At 42.9% G+C, this 13,849-nt stretch overlaps 2 long non-coding RNA genes across 9 annotated transcripts in view; both read right to left on the bottom strand.

The window, feature by feature from the left end:
• Positions 1–471: 471 nt before the first annotated feature.
• On the bottom strand, positions 472–8,248 carry LOC120393019. Its single transcript, XR_005591874.1, has 3 exons — positions 8,194–8,248; positions 7,162–7,355; positions 472–538 (listed from the first exon to the last, which is right to left on the bottom strand). It is a non-coding gene; the product is annotated as an uncharacterized LOC120393019 (long non-coding RNA).
• An 862-nt stretch (positions 8,249–9,110) lies between these two features.
• Positions 9,111–13,849, bottom strand: part of LOC120393018 — a 35,843-nt gene continuing 31,104 nt past the window's right edge. For 5 of the 8 annotated variants that reach the window (XR_005591870.1, XR_005591866.1, XR_005591865.1 and 2 more), the window contains one exon: positions 9,111–9,161. This is a non-coding gene — a long non-coding RNA (uncharacterized LOC120393018). Of the gene's footprint in view, positions 9,162–10,726; positions 10,799–11,158; positions 11,183–11,920; positions 12,147–13,849 lie in introns of those variants that run through there. The other 3 variants (XR_005591869.1, XR_005591868.1, XR_005591867.1) reach the window with 3 other exon arrangements.

Consider the following 13,849-nt stretch of genomic DNA (forward strand, 5'->3'; position numbering starts at 1 on the left):
ATTGGCAGAGGGAAGTAGGAGGAGTTCTTAGAGGGGTCACATGACCCACATCCAGATAGGTCACTCCACCCCAGAACTTGCCTTGATTGGTCAAATCTCCTCTCGGGGTGGTCCCCAGCGGCTGAAACCCTTCCTGAGTGGTAGAGGATGGTCACGTGACACACCTTGCTTCCGGTCATGTGGCATCTTGACCCTGGGATTAATACCCCCCGGAGCGGGACTTCTGGTGACAGGTGAGTGGGGTCTAAGGGGTCAAGGGGCAGAGTTTAAGGGGTCAAGGGGTGCGGTTAGGGTTTGTTTCATGGTATACTACTTATACTACTCAGGTTTACTGTACCATACAGTTTTTGTCTTGTTCATTTTGATCAGGTAGTTTTTGTGTGCTCAAGGAACATCTGCCTTGGTGTGTGTTGAGATTCTCCCTCAAGTTCTCAGCAACAGCTTGTGTGTTTTGCTTCTTCATGCAAAGAGGAGATCTTGAACTAGATTCCATGGGTTCAATAGCTGTTTCTGCTTGGCACTGCTGAGTATCATCTACCTGCAATACAAAGAAAAAAATTCTCATGCTTTAGTGGTATTGGAGAACCTTGTTAATTACCAGCAGGAAGTGAAAGACCCATTCCAAGCGACTGAATAATATGAATTAGCAGACACACGCAGAATCTTCAATGTTTATAGTTATCACTCTGAAAATACAACAGCGCTATGCAGAATGCTTTACAGCAACTACCTACTCCTCACCATGTTCAAGATAGAATGGGCATTATCATCCATGCTTTACAAATCACAAGTCACATAATTTAACAAGGTATAGGCAAAGCTAAGGAGTAGTACACAGGAGTTCCTTGTCTAGTCTCTTCTTGCTCAATCACTAATCTGCAGAACTGTATTTTGAGATATGTAATTTAAGTTTAATTACTGATATTTCATAATGAATTTGTAAATGTCCTATAGTTTATTCTGTAAATATGATAGCACTTGAAAAAGTTGTTTAGTACTGAAGCATTTACATTGGCCTGCAGAGGATATCCTGTCCAGACGTATTATGAACTATTCAGGAGAATGTCATGTCATTCTAAATATTTAACATAACCTTCACAATATGTTTGTTGTGATGGTCAACACTAGCTTTGTAAAACTGTTGAAAAATTTCACAATGTGTACACCTTTGGGGTTCTCTCAAATTCCAGTCCCCACTGCTATTACAATCGTCCTTGTCTCTGCACTCCCTGCACTCCCCACCAAATTCTGACATGATTTTAGCATCAGTTAGCTAAAACTTCAGTAGTTATATATGTGTGCTTCATGACCATTGAAATCCTGAATGCCAAAGCTTCTGATAGTCTAGGTAATTGGCCCCAATTCTCATCCCATTTACACTGATGTGGGTCCTGTGTGAGAGGTGAGCATCAGGGCTTATCCTTCTAGTGCCAGCAAAACAGAATTGTTACCAACATATATTACTGGCAAAGCTAATAGGACCATTTATTATTAAGGGTACCTGACTCCTCCCATTACAAGAAGACCCTGTTTTCTGCTGCTTCTAACTTTACAAACTTTAATTGCTTGGGCTGAAATTTTCAGGGTGGGGACAGAGGCAGAATTTCAGCCAAAATGGTTAAGCTATTCCCAAGACCAAGGCTAGGAAATCTACATTTTCTCATATTAAAATATTCTGGCAACTTTTCTTTGAAAAACTCCATGTGTTGGAGCAGGGACTTGTAATTTGGCAGGGGGTGGCCTTTGTGCAGAGAATGTGCTTTTTGCCATCCCCATGAAAACCTGCCCACATTTGGCCAAATTATAAGCCTTTGAAAAATCACAGTTCACAGATACTCAGAGAGAATTCTTAGACTTGTAGCAGCTAAAATCTCTGAAGATTTCGTCCTCGCTGAGTATACTTGAATCTCGCACAGCCCTTAGTGCTAACCAAACTGTGCATGAGCTATTCCCCACAGACTGACTGCACATGCTCCATTTCCACACAGCTCCTGGATGTGAAAACACGGCACACTGTGCCACCCATGAAGCAGTTGATATGCTCCAGCCCAGGCCTCTAAGGATCAAAGCCAGAGTTTCCCTGCAACGGTTCTTCCCAGCTGCTTTGGTCCAGGCACCAGAACTGAGAGCAGGAACTTTTCTCTCAATAAACTCCCAATGACCCCTCCAAGCTGCTGCACAAGCACGCTGATGGAGGAAGATACTGGACTCAAATGCAGAGGGGACAAAAGACAAATGGAGGAGCAGGGGCGGGAGGGGCAGACTGGGACAAGGAGTATGCCAAGATTGGGACTGGAATGGGAGTGCGGGGAGGGGGCCAAGGACAGGGAGCTGGTAGGCAATGCTAGGACTGGAAGACTATGAGAGAAGGCCGGGGAAGGGGGAAAGGAATGTAGAGGAGACACTGAGAGAAGACACAGAGCTAAGAGGAGGAGGAGGAGGAGACGGGAGTTTGTAGGGGGACTTTGCAGGGGAGACTAAGAGACTTAAGGAGAGGAATTGACAGGCTAGTGAAGGGAGTGGGTGGTGTTCTGCCAATGTTCTGGTGCCTGTTGGGGTTGTTTTGCTGTAGGTGGTGGTGGTTCGCCGGTTTGTGTTTCCTGGACTTACAGGTTTTAGGTGGGAAGGCTATGACCGATACAGAGGCAGCAGTGAAAGACAGAATGAGGCTGACTGGATATGGAAGCTGCTGCATGTACATGATCCTGGAGGGGGTACCTGTAAAGAGTTTCGTCTGCCTGACGTGCCGCCTGATAGAGCTGATGGAAGAAAAGATCCGAGGACTGGAGATGCAGGTGGAAACTCTGTTGAGTTTAGAAGGGGATTCGAGCGGATGATGGAGCAAAGACATGAGGAGGCTGAAGGGAAAAGCTCAGTCTTGCAGATGGAAGCAGGACCAAAGAATTCTGAGGGGAGACTGCTGGGTGAGGAAAGTGGATGGTGGAAGCACGTGACTAAGAGAACCAGGCAGAGAAAAAGACGGGCCAGTGAAGGAGAAATAGAGCTCAGGAACAGGTTTGCAGAGTTAGAAAATGAAGAAGACGCTTAATGAAATTGAGGCTCAGGTGATCTTCAGTGGGATTCTGCCTATTCCTAGAGAAGGGCAACAAAGGTGTGAAAAGATTATGGCGATCAACAGATGGCTCAGGCAGTGGTGCTATAAGGAGGGCTTTGGGATGTATGGCCACTGAGAAGCATTCATGGACAGAGGACTGTTCTCTTGGGATGGACTTCACCTGAGTAAGGAGGGAAATAGACTTCTAGGATGGAGGCTGGCACAACTGATTAAGAGAGCTTTAAACTAGGAATTTGGGGAAGATGGTTGGGAGATGTCCAGGTAATCTCCAAAATTCCCATAAAAGGGTAATCTCCCTTCTTAGCATTGAGAGGGAAGAAAACAGAGTAAGAAAGGATACAACCATGGGTCGGAGAATGGAAATAAGGAGGAAGGGTAGTGTAGATACCAGTCTAATAAGTGATACTGGGGGTAGAATGTCTGTGCCTAACCGGGTAAAGAATGTCAGTGAAGCCAAATGGCAAAAATTAAGATGTTTGTACACTAATGCGAGGAGCCTAGGTAACAAAATGGAGGAAGTAGAGCTTCTGGTGCAGGAAGTGAAACCGGATATTATAGGGATAACAGAAACATGGTGGAATAGTATTCATGACTGGAGTACAGGTATTGAAGGCTATGTGCTGTTTAGGAAAGACAGAAATTAAGGCAAAGGTGGTGGAGTAACACTGTATATCAACAATGAGGTTAACTGTAAAGAAATAAGAAGTCATGGAATGGACAAGACAGAGTCTATGTGGGCAAAAATCACAATGGGAAAGAAAGCTACTAGAACCTCCCCTGAGGTGCTTGGGGCTAGCTAGAGACCACCAGGATCTGATTTGGATATGGATAGAGACCTCTCATGTTTTTAATGAAGTAAACATTAATGGGAATTGTGTGATTATGGGAGACCTTAATTTCCCAGATATAGACTGGAGGACAAGTGCTAGTAATAATTATAGGGCTCAGATTTTTCTGGATGTGATAGCTGATGGATTCCTTTACCAAGTAGTTGAAGAATCAACAAGATGCCATTTTAGATTTGGTTTGGGTGAGTAGTGAGAACCTCATAGAAGAAATGGTTGTAGGGGACCACCTTGGTTCGAGTGATCATGAGCTAACTCAGTTCAAGCTAGATGGAAGGATAAACAAAAATAGATCTGGGACTAGGGTTTTGATTTCAAAGGGCTAACTTTAAAGCATGAAGGAAATTCGTTAGGGAAGTGGATTGGACTGAAGAACTTGTGGATCTAAAGGTGGAGGAGGCCTGGAATTCCTTCAAGTCAAAGTTGCAGAAACTATCAGAAGCCTGCATTCCAAGAAAGGGGAAAAAAATTCATAGGCAGGAGTTGATGACCAAGCTGGATGAGCAAGCATCTCAGAGAGATGATTAAGAAAAAGCAGAAAGCCTACAAGGAGTGGAAGACGGGAGTGATCAGCAAGGAAAGCTACCTTATTGAGGTCAGAACATGTAGGAATAACGTTAGAAAGGCAAAGGCCAAAAGCCATGTAGAGTTGGCCCTTGCAAAGGGAATTAAAACCAATAGTAAAAGGTTCAATAGCCGTATAAATAAGAAGAAAACAAAGACAGAAGAAGTGGGACCGCTAAACACTGAGGATGGAGTGGAGGTTAAGGATAATCTAGGCATGGCTCAATATCTAAACAAAAACTTTGCCTCAGTCTTTAATGAGGAGCTTAGGGATAATGGTAGGATGACAAATGGGAATGAGGATATGGAGGTAGATATTACCACATCCGAGGTAGAAGCCAAACTCAAACACCTTAATGGGACTAAATTGGAGGGCCCAGATAATCTTCACTCAAGAATATTAAAGGAACTATCACATGAAATTGCAAGCCCATTAGCAAGAATTTTTAATGAATCAGTAAACTCAGGGTTCTACTGGACAACTGGAGAATTGCTAACATAGTTCCTATTTTTAAGAAAAGGAAAAATGTGATCCAAGTAACTATAGGCCTGTTAGTTTGACATCCGTAGTATGCAAGGTCTTGGAAAAATTTTTGAAGGAGAAGGTAGTTAAGGACATTGAGGTCAGTGGTAATTGGGACAAAATACAACATGGTTTTACAAAAGGTAGATCGTGCCAAACCAACCTGATCTCCTTCTTTGAGATGGTAACAGATTTTTTAGACAAAGGAAACGCAGTGGATCTAATTTATCTCGATTTCAGTAAGGCAATTGATACGGTTCCACCGGGGAAGTTATTCGTTAAATTGGAAAAGATGGGGATCAAGATGAAAATTGAAAGGTGGATAAGGAACTGGTTAAAGGGGAGACTACAACAGGTCATACTGAAAGGTGAACTGTCAGGCTGGAAGGAGGTTACTAGTGGAGTTCCTCAGGGATCGGTTTTGGGACCAATCTTATTTAATCTTTTTATTACTGACTTTGGAACAAAAAGTGGGAATGTGCTATTAAAGCTGGGAGCCAGAGAAAGACCAGGATATCACACAGGAAGATCTGGATGACCCTGTAAACTGGAGTAATAGTAATAGGATGAAATTTAACAGTGAAAAGTGCAAGGTCATGCATTTAGGGATTAAGAACAAGAATTTTGGTTATAAATTGGGGACGCATCATTTGGAAGTAACAGAGGAGGAGAAGGACCTTGAAGTATTGGTTGATCACAAGATGACTATGAGCTGCCAATGTGATATGGCCATGAAAAAAGCTAATGCGGTTTTAGGATGCATCAGGTGAGATATTTCCAGTAAAGATAAGGAGGGTTAGTACCGTTATACAAGGCACTGGTGAGACCTCATCTGGAATATTTTGTGCAGTTCTGGTCTCCCATGTTTAAGAAGGATGAATTCAAACTAGAACAGGGACAGAGAAAGGCTACTAGGATGATCCAAGAAATGGAAAACCTGTCTTATGTAAGGAGACTCAAAGAGCTTGGCTTGTTTAGCCTAATCAAAAGAAGGCTGAGGGGAGATCTGATTGCTCTTTATAAATATATCAGAAGGATAAATATCAGGGAGGGAGAGGAATTATTTAAGCTTCGTACCAATGTGGACACAAGAACAAATGGATATAAACTGGACACTAGGACGTTTAGAGTTGAAATTAGATGAAGGTTTCTAACCATTAGAGGAGTGAAATTCTGGAACAGCCTTCCAAGGGGAGTAGCGGGGGCAAAAGACATATCTGGCTTCAAGACTAAGCTTGATAAGTTTATGGAAGAGATGGTATGATGGGATAGCCTAATTTTGGCAATTAATTTGGCAATTGATCTTTGATTATTAGCAGGTAAATATGCCCAGTGGTCTGTGATGTGATGTTAGATGGGGTGGGATCTGAGTTACTACAGAGAATTCTTTCCTGGGTGTCTGGCTGGTGAGTCTGGCCCACATGCTCAGGGTTTAACTGATTGCCATATTTGGGGTCGGGAAGGATTTTTCCTCCAGGGCAGATTGGCAGAGGCCCTGGAGGTTTTTCACCTTCCTCTGCAGCATGGGGCATGGGTCACTTGCTGGAGGATTCTCTCACCTGGAGCTCTTTAAACCACGATATGAGGACTTCAGTAACTCAGACACAGGTTAGGGAGTGGGTGGGTGAGATTCTGTGGCCTGCGTTGTGCAGGAGGTCAGGCTAGATGATCAGAATGGCCCCTTCTGACCTTAAAGTCTATGAGTCTAAGAGAACTGGGGCTGGCTGAGCAGGGAGATTGGGACAAGGAGCCTTAATTCCAGCATATACGAATTTTGAGTGCTTTGCGTGTAATCCATATATGCACGCGCACACCCCCCCCTGCTCTAGGCATCCAGGCCTTTCAAGAAATAATCAAATATTTGGGATGAGCATTAAAGTGGGAAGATTGACCTCATTCCCATTTACCAAGTTAATGAGCACTTGGCATGAGATCACAGATTTGATCATACCAACAATTTTAAGTTTACCATTATGCCCAGATCTTTGTTATGTGCCAAGCTTTATTCATTTTATTTACATTCACTATATTCATGGCAGATATAAAGGAGGTATGAATAACACGGCATATCTTCAAACTCACTTGGAGAGATAAATACATTATGTGGATTTCCCAGGCCCTGCACATTCAGATACATTTTGACGATCAGTTACCTTTGGTGATTTGCTGCCACCAGCTGTCGGTTTAGAGATCTTGGCAAAATTAGCTGACCTGCCTTTTTGTAAACGTTGGCCATATGGTGACAAATTTTGGCTTTGAGCAGCAAGACGGGCACTGGTCTTTAGGTTTAGCGCTGTTCTGCGCAAAACACAGGGGTTGGTTTTCCCAGTAGGAATATCAGCAAAGCCTGAAAAATAAACAACAGCCATTAACCACAGTTGATTAAATTACTTTATTGTTCCAATCAATCTGATCTTGCTCAATTCAAGATGGAGATGACAACGGGTAATAATTTAAGAAAGTACAATGGAATTTACTCACTGAATAACAGAATGGGGGAATTATTAGGACTATCTTGCGTTCCTGGAATTTTATAGGTGAACTCAGGCAAGGGTGTGGATCTGTGTAACAGCAACTCTACTAAAATGGCAAAAAGAGTTTTCCCCAAGCAAATGTTCTCTTTTTCCTTTAAAGGGACACCATTAACTGGAAAATCATTTCCATCTGAAAACGATGTCTCTCCTATTGTTCTACATAGAGCCGGCCAGAGGGAGACAATTCTGTTTTGTTACCCCTTTCGAGGTTTCACAATTTGTTTTTATTCTAGATTGGAATGAAAACATAAGCCTTTCAAATGCTTTCATAAAATGAAATTGAATCAAAAAACATCAGGCTTTCAATTTGGGGTCTCCTCCTGCTCAGCAAAAACTTTGTCTGAATCAATACATCTCCGTAATACATTTCGGTTTGACAATGCAGCACATTTCAATGAAAAACATTTAGTTAAAAATGTTTAAGCAAAAATTTCCTTCCTATCAACCAGAAGAAAAGGTGTTTTATAATGGGAATGGCTGGGCCTAGAATCCCTCTCTTGCAACCTATATGAGGGCTGGATTTGGCCAATGATGTCCAAGTTTTTACAATGCTTCCATGTCACACCTATGACAACACGATTATTTAGATAAGCGTGCGCGCACACACTCCCCACAATGTGGACCATTCTCCTCTAAAGAAGTAACAATTACCTTTTCTGACCACCTCTGGGAGTCCATCTGGCTCATACTCTGGCTCGTTGTCCTGGGTCAGTGAATGTAGGTAGATGGCAACCTCATCAGCACCTGACCAAGGAAAGAGTCGTTACCTGTACAAATAACTTTAAGGAGACTCTGGAAATATGTGTTTAGAATGCAATGATCTCAATCATTCATTTGTTAATTAAGTACATAAGACGTGTGCTTGTGCAACCACAGTCAACTATAGCAGAGCTTCAGAAACTATACTGATTTATGAGGATCTGGCCCCTCATCTGAATCAAATGTAATAATGGAGGTTTTGAAAACATGTGTTCTAAATAAATGCATTAAGGTTAGAAACAGGATCATGATTAAGGCTATGTTTTAGTCGTTGGTATTTTTAGTAAAAGTCATGGACAGGTCACGGGCAATAAACAAAAAGTCAGGGCCCCGTGACCCTCCATGACTTTTACTAAAAATACCTGGGACTAAATCTTACCGCCTGGGAGAGGGACGCTCCTGAAGACTGCTGGGGAGTGGAGAGAGAGAGCAGGGCAATGCTGGTGCGGGGGGAAAGGGGTGGCTCAGGGCCCCACCACCACTAGTCCCAGACTGCTGCTCCAGGGACCGTGCCTGGGGCTGACTGAGCAACGGCCAATGCGGCTGGCTTCTGGGCTTCCCCAGCTGCTGGGATCCTGGCATCAGCTGCACCAGCACTGCAAAATTCACAGAGATCCCAGAAACCGTGACTTCCATGAATGATTTGCAGCCTTACAATCATTCTAGTATAGCATTTCCTTCTTCAACTACCCCATACTTGGCTTGTGCTCCTTTAATAGAGCATTATGGTCAGCAATTTGTTTCGGCAACATTTCTTTTTCCTTCCCCAGCTGCTTACAGGATTGCATCCATGTCTTCAGTTTACTGTCAGCGAATCCATTTTGCTTCTTCAGTTGATCTAAAGCCTTCAGATTGTCTAGCTATAAAATAAAAAAAAAATTTTAGTTGCTAATAGGAAAATTCATTCTTCTGTCTAAGCATTATACTCTCACTAATGGCATCTCACCTACCATTAAAAGTTCAGTGCAACTAAAAATCCAAACAAAAGTTATAATACGAATTTGTACAGTAGAGTTCACTTAGTAATATACAATTGAATTATAGCAGCTTCTAATTCCAACAGAGAAACATTAAAGTCATGTTTATTGGAAAGCTACGTGTGTGTAGATTTCCTTGATAGAGAAATCATAATCTAAATATAATATTCAAAATAACCAAATGACAGAACCCAGCCGAAAAGCATGTGGTCCAGGCATGTTTGTCCACCTTATGTGCATTGGGGTGCCAAAATGAATGGATGGTAGATATCTGGCAGCCTTATAAAACACACTTCAGGATAATGTAAATATCAAGCACAGTGCTCCATCAGCTGGGCATGGAGTGAGTACTGTCACTCAATGCCTGCTTGCCACAATACCGGCTCCACACTGTGCTACATGAGTGCTTTTTGATGTGTTTATTTCTGAAGCGAGAGCATAGAACTACAGTCCCTCATTCACCATAAATGGAAGTAGAAAAAGATTGCAGACTAGAAAATGCAGAGGGAATTGATAAGAAAAAATTCACCTAGATGGACAGGTTTAAAAACTTTTCCCCTTCTGCTTGGCAGTAAACACCCAACCTATGCGTGTTACAAATAAAACTTCATATAGTCATTACCAGAATTTCTCTTTGCAGTGGCACATGGAATTGTTCACATGCCTATCTAAATTATTAGCAAGAATAGTGCTGTCATAAGAAGAATCACTTCATTAATAATTTAGATGGAAATTCTGCATACATCAGAACTGATATGCTCTCCCAAGTCGAGTGTGACATAAGGAGGTAGTAGAAGCAGTTTAAAGATAATAGGGGCATGTCTGCCCTGGGAAATTTCAGAAGATATTAATTAATGTGTTCATTAACACGATGTTACAACATGCAGTGTAGACACTGCCCTGTTATGTTTAATATCACATCAGTCAGTTACGGTCAACCTTAGGGGCAGAGTGAAAAGACATGTTTAAACACGGTCTCATTTTGAAGTAGAGACCCTGGCAAGTAAGGTATTGTTTCCTTTGCACCATAAGTGAAACTTTACCAGAACAATGAATGAAAGTTCCTGATTGAATTCTGCCTGGATACCAAAATGTATCAGTCAGGCTAAAAAAGTGTTTTTAATTTATAAGGAGGTGGGGGTGCACTCAGAGGCTTGCTATGTGAAAGGGGTCAACAGGACAAAAGTTTGAGAATCACTGGGCTAAAGGATAATCTCTGCTGAACTACACTTTCCTTTTGATATCCAGGCTGTCAAACTGTAGGCAGCTCAGGTACAGATGAAATAGAGGCCCATGCGTCAAGAGATCTGTTTTTTCTGCTGGTATAGTGGAGATTCCTTAGCTATCAATCAATCATGTCCAAAAATTCCCAGAACTTCTGGCTAGTGAAGAACTAGAAGGATGATTTCAGCTCTTTCCTCTTCCCTTTATGCGAAATGTCTTGTAAAGCAGCGGATTCTTCTCGACATCTGACATTATTTCCATGGCCTCTGAGAGAAGTTCTGACCTCTGGTTACTCACTTATGTTGAAAGGGATATAAACATTCATACTTCAGAGCACAAGCCAACCTCTAACAGGAGATAGGAAGAAATTTCCCTTGTGGATTAGTTATTCCATAACTGCCCTCTACAGGTTTCTTGAACCTTCCTCTGAAGCAACTGCTACTGGCCACCGTCAGATGACATACAGGAGACTCAATGGACCACTAGTTTGAACCCATCTGTCCATGCCTATGTTTTTGTTCCAACACTACTGAATTCTGTAAAAGTAAACATACTGAAAAACGGTACAGCACAAGGTGTGCGGTTCAGAAAGCTGGACGCTCTTTTTTTCTGTGACACCCACCATAACCCTGGGGGCATCTTGTCTTCCAGGTATGCTCTTCACCAAGTGAGGTGTGTTCCTGTAGCAATCATACAAGGGCCAAAGTGAAAACTGGGTTGGCTTAAAGTATGTTCCTTGTACTTACCTGCCCCAAAAGAGACATTTGGACAGGATCTGAGAATGACGTGTCCACAAATGGAATTTCTGGAGACACATTGAGAAATCCCACTCAGAGGACATTACCAATGCATGGCATCAGCAAACCTGGTCACTGGGGAAAACTAGCTCCGGGGTGACTGCTGCCAGGATACAATTGATGAGATGAAGTTTTGGGTCTTTGTAAATCTTTACCAGAGTGGTAAATTTAGAGTCAAAGCCATGCCTATTTTAACCTGGTTGAACAATGTCCTGCACTGGATTCAGAATATTCTGATTTTGAACTCCAGGGGGGTTGGAATCCTTTCTAGCAGCTGGCAAGTTGGGAATGGATCTGTTTCGCTGGTCAGGGCACAAACAGTGATGTTGTCTGTAAATGGACAGGGTTGTGTAACTTGAGACCTCAGCCTTGCTGTGATACTACCAGCCATTTAAACCTCTCAACACAGAGGATAGGTCAAAACGAAGAGTCTTGTATAGGAATTGTAAACTCTTCACACACAAATGCTCATTTTGTCTTTGTGATGCTGAAGATTTAATTGTTTGGGAAGAAAAAGATTTAGGTCATCTATGTGAGCTTCTGCTTCATACTCTCCCCTCTGCATGCTAAAATAAATTTGTTAATCTTTAAGGTGCCACAAGTACTCCTGTTCCTGCTACTCTGAAACCATTCCCTTCATGAATACCTTTGGTGTTGGCAGTGACCAATGGATTACTATGCCGGCTTTGACAAGGAGGGTTCAGGCTTCTGTTGTCTCAGCTACTAATTTCACTGGTTCCCCAAATAGCCTTGCACTTATGAAAGTGGATGCACGGGGTATGGATGATTTTTTTCACGTTCATGAGTGTAAACAGTTTCCTTGTAGCCAGAGAGTAAGAATGCTTTGCTACAAATCACATCAAGATACAGAAAAAATTGCCATGAAAGAATATCTTACACAACACCTCAAGGATTTGACAAGAATGTAACCCAGAGAACTCTCACAATCAAATTGAGGATCATACCCTAGAGACGATGGCCCACTTGCTTGCCACCAACTAGATTTTCCTTACTAAGTCTAAGAAATGGCCACAGTTGGAGTTTTGAAATGTGCTGTAGTGTCCTCACTCTTTTGGTCAATGGAATCTTTTGGAAGGAACCCCCTTCTGGAGGCATGGCCATGTCTCTCTCAGGTAGGACTACTGCTGCACTTAGGTTCCCCAAACTTACACATTTTCCTTATCTTTTTATATAACATTTTAGTTTAACATCTAGATTTAACCGGAAATGAATGGAATTCTTATGTGCCTCTCTTCTGGGCACACACTGGCTAAAGTGCTCTTTAATCCTTCAATGCTGAGCAAGCCTATGGAGAGGGAGAGGAGACTCCAAACTCCTTTCCTTGGTAAAGCCTGAGTCCTTGACCTGATAAACAGACAGGGACAATTCCCACTCCATTGTGACCTAAAATTTGGGTCCCCTTCCCTGCTTGAAAGAGGGTCCCAGGCTGAAAACAGAGATGAACAAACTATATTACCCTGCCACCTGAGAATGGGATTCACAGAAGTAACACATCTCTCTGCACACCCAGATATACTTGGGGGGGAGAGAAGGGAGGCAGCGAGTCTGATACAGAGCACTCCAGGAGACCCGTATATAGGAGAAAACCACAGCAAACACATCCTAAGGGTACGTCCAGACTACCTGCCCTATCGGCGTGTAGGGATCGATTTATCGGGGATTGATATATCGTGGCTCATCTAGACACGATATATCGATCCTGAACAACTCCCCATCAATTCCAGAACTCCACCGGAGCGAGCGGCGGTAGCGGAGTCGACGGGGGAGCCGTGGACATCGATCCCGTGCCGTGAGCACAGAAGGTAAATAGATCTAAGATACTTCGACTTCAGCTACGCTATTCACGTAGCTGAAGTTGCGTATCTTAGATCGACACTCCCCCCCACAGTGTAGACCAGCCCTAAGGGTGGGAAGGCAAGAGAAAAGATTTAAAGACTGATGTTTATACAACCTACTCATTAATGGTACGCATTACTTCTTTACAAAGGGGACAATTCTTTTTGCCTTTTTGGGACCCAGCGCATACGGAGTTTCCAAGTATTATTCCTGAGCAGACTATGTCGGGTTCTCATCTCCTTGAGAATCCTCATGCTCCTGATCAAGCCTTCTCACAATGGAGTCAGGGCTTCCAATGGGTGTGTTTATGGACGCATGCATGGCACTAGTGCGCTGGTCCAACAAAGCCCCGTCCCCTCACAGAGCAAGGGTTGGTGGCTTGGAGCAGCAAGACATAGGTAATCCTCTAAGCCCCCTAAAAAGCTGCCCCCTGAACTACTTGGACTTAGCTTGATCTTGCAGGGCTTTTCTAGCACTGCAATAGCGGTCAAAGGGAGTTACTGAGAGGTGCCGTGTTTGCGGATCCACAGAACTTACTTGAGGAAAGGGAAAGAGGAGCAAGAAGTTGAAATGAAATCAATATGGCAGAAAAATGAACAATAATTAATTAGAAAACAAAGTGTTGGGAGAAACTGAACCGCCAACTTGTTCTGCTGGTGGACACAATTTCTGGTGGCCTGAGGTGAAGGGTGG

Source organism: Mauremys reevesii, unplaced genomic scaffold (genome assembly GCF_016161935.1).
Source record: "Mauremys reevesii isolate NIE-2019 unplaced genomic scaffold, ASM1616193v1 Contig136, whole genome shotgun sequence".
Lineage (NCBI taxonomy): Eukaryota > Metazoa > Chordata > Testudines > Geoemydidae > Mauremys > Mauremys reevesii.